At 38.0% G+C, this 3,351-nt stretch overlaps 1 protein-coding gene across 1 annotated transcript in view; it reads left to right on the plus strand.

The window, feature by feature from the left end:
* The window catches only part of HEXB (hexosaminidase subunit beta), a 17,935-nt gene that overhangs the window by 491 nt on the left and 14,093 nt on the right, over positions 1 to 3,351 (plus strand). The gene's annotated exons all lie outside the window — the stretch shown is intronic.

Genomic DNA, 3,351 nt, shown 5'->3' on the forward strand with positions numbered 1-3,351 from the left:
GTCGGTTATGCTATTATGTAGGTTGCTGTGGGGGGTTCATTTATTATGTACTAAGTGTAAGCACTGGGCTCTCTTCTCTCTCCCCTGTGAAGTATATTTCCTCAGCTAAAATAGAGACTCCCCCAGGGAATCACCCTATTGTTTTCATGGGGGGAGAAGGGGAGGAGAAGGGAAACTCCCTAAGTTTAGCCAGGATTAAGAGAAAGACAGTTTTAATACTGCCCGTTGGCTCTCTTTGTGTACTCCCATTTGTCAAACCGTGGGTCCAGACTTCTGGTTAGGAATATGTGGTCACTGTACCTCTAGTTAGTGCCTTTTGTGACCTCCACTGACTTTTTTTATAGTGACATAGAAGTCTGGGAACTGCATTGTACCCAGGGAAATGTTCCAAAGCAATATGGAACCTCGGGTGGTCAGAGCTGGGTGCCAGGCTGACAATAACTGTTTTCTCCTGTGGACTTTTTATTGGTTCATCCCTGTCGTCACTGCCAATTTGTAGCAGTGGGAGGTTTTCCTCCCACGTTTTTCTGCACCTTCACTCGATCATTTACAAACACACCATATTATTATTATTATTTTTAAATATATTTTTATTGATTTCAGAGAGGAAGGGAGGGGGAGAGAGAAACATCAATGACGAGAGCGAATCATTGATTGGCTGCCTCCTGCACGCCCCCTACTGGGGATCAAGCCTGCAACCCGGGCATGTGCCCTTGACTGGAATGGAACCTGAGACCCTCTAGTCTGCAGGCTGACGCTCCATCCACTAAGCCAAACCAGCTAGGGCCACATACCATATTATTAAAAAGTTATTTTTACATTTATATTAATACCCTGATTTTTTTCCTCCAAAAGGCATTAGTCACTGTTTTTAAAAAATATATTTTATTGATTTTTTAGAGATTGGAAGGGAGAGGGATAGAGAGTTAGAAACATCGATGAGAGAGAAACATCGATCAGCTGCCTCCTGCACACTCCCCACTGGGCATGTGCCCGCAACCAAGGTACATGCCCTTGACCGGAATCGAACCTGAGACCCTTGAGTCCGCAGGCCGACGCTCTATCCACTGAGCCAAACCGGTTAGGGCATTAGTCACTTTTACGGGAAAAAACAGTGTAGTATAAAAACTTCACCCAATATAGATATTAATAAGATAAGTAGTAATCCCATAATGTACCAAAGATCAACGTTAAGTTTTCATGTCTCATTTATCTCATTTTAGACTTAAAAAAATATATTAACAAATAATGTGACTTTTTAAAAAACTTAAATGGGATTATACTTTGCTATCTTTAAAATACAGTTATGGACATCTTTCAATGAAAGAATACATAAGATCTACATCAGCGGTTCTCAACCTATGGGTTGCGACCCCTTTGGGGGTCAAACGACCCTTTCACAGGGGTCGCCTAAGACCATCGGAAAACACATCTATAATTACATATTGTTTTTGTGATTAATCACTATACTTTCATTATGTTCAATTTGTAACAGTGAAATTGGGGGGGTCACCACAACATGAGGAACTGTATTAAAGGGTCGCAGCATTAGAAGGTTGAGAACCACTGATCTATATCATCTTTTTAAACAGTTGAATGTTCAATTTAATATACTGTGATATGTGCATTTAACCAGTCCCCTGGTGGACATGTAGGTTAATTTATTATTATCACAAAGAGCACTGCAGAGTAAGTGTTCCTATCAGGATTATTTCTAAGAATGTGAATCTCTGGGCTTAAAGACTATACATTTTATATTTGGTACGGACTGTCAGAGTGCCTTCTAGAGAGGTCGTGCCATTTTATGCTTGGCCAACACCGGGACACACCTTCGCTACATTCTTTGCTAATCTGCTGATGAAGTCTATCTCCTTGTTTTAATTTGCACTTCTTTGATTTTTAGTTATTACAAGCCTCTTTTACTTACTATTTGTATTTTTTGCATTGCAAACAAGTTAATTTTCAATGCCTGTTTTGTCTTCTAGAACATTAATTCCTTGTTGATTTAAAAGCTCTTTAATGTTATATTTGTTTATAGACATGTCAATGGTACTTTTATATTCTTGCTTATATTTATGATATTTTTATCCATACATTGTTGTGAAGTTTTCTAAATTTGTTTTTTAAACTATGTTAATAGTAGTGTCTTTTGCTTGTAAGTTTTTTTATGAATTATTACCTTTCAATCTTGTCTTTATGTTTTTGACCTTGGGAGGTATTCTAAGAAAAGCCCCCCAAACAAGGGTATAAATATAAAAAACACTCAATTTCTTTTAATATTATATTTTTTTCCTTATTAAGTTTTTGATTCAGTTAGAATCTAGTGTATTATGGGTGATTATTTTATTTTCATTTTCTCCCCAATGGTTACCCTGTAGTCCCAACATCATTTTTGAACAATCTACAGTTTCCCCACTGCCTTCAATATCATGACGAGCAAATACTAAATTTCATAAATGCACAAATCATTTTCTGAACTCAGTCTGTCCTACTTACCAGTTTATCTTCTTAGGCCAGTATAAATGGTTTTAATTTCTATAACTTTGGAAGTTTTTTTCTTTTTGATGTAATTTTAAACTTACAGAAAAGTTGTGAGAAGAGCGCAAAGGACTCCCATATACTGTTTACTCAGACAACTCAATTTAAAAATTGTATCAGATTTGCCTTATTCCAAGTTGCATATAAGATGCCCCAGTACCCTTTAATATTTCTGTTTGGATTCCCTAAAAAATAGCACTTATCTCAATAACAGTACAACCATAAAAAACCAGGAAACTGACATAATACTACCATCTAATCCCCAGGTCCCATTCCATCAGTGATACTCTGTTATTCTCCCTGCATGTCATTTATTCCATTACTGGTAATGTTAACTCTTATAACTTGACTAAGATGTCATCTGCCAGGTTTCTCCAGGGAAAGTTAATTAAAAGGTATTTTGTATTTATTAATAAGTAATTTAGTATCTTGTGGAACAGTATTTTGAGAGTACAAAAAATTCCCGTTCTTCAACCAGCATTTACCCATTTAACACCCAGATGATTCTTGCCTAAATCAGTTATTACTAAGTTGGCTGCCAGGAAGTGATTTTCTAAATTCCATCATTCCTTCTATGTTTATTAGTTGGCCTGGCATCCATATATATAAAAGCCTAAGCGACTGGCCGTTAGCTATGATGTACACTGACCATGATGGGGCAGAGACTCAACGCAGGAGCTGCTGAGTGACAGCAACTTTGCAGAGTGCTCTCTTGCACTTCGGGACCCCTAGGGGTATGTCAGACTGCTGATGTCGGACTGCTGGTTTTGCCCCGATCCCCACAGGCCAGGTCAAGGGACCCTACTGGTGCAG

This window comes from Myotis davidii, unplaced genomic scaffold (assembly GCF_000327345.1).
Source record: "Myotis davidii unplaced genomic scaffold, ASM32734v1 scaffold44, whole genome shotgun sequence".
In the NCBI taxonomy this organism is placed as follows: domain Eukaryota; kingdom Metazoa; phylum Chordata; class Mammalia; order Chiroptera; family Vespertilionidae; genus Myotis; species Myotis davidii.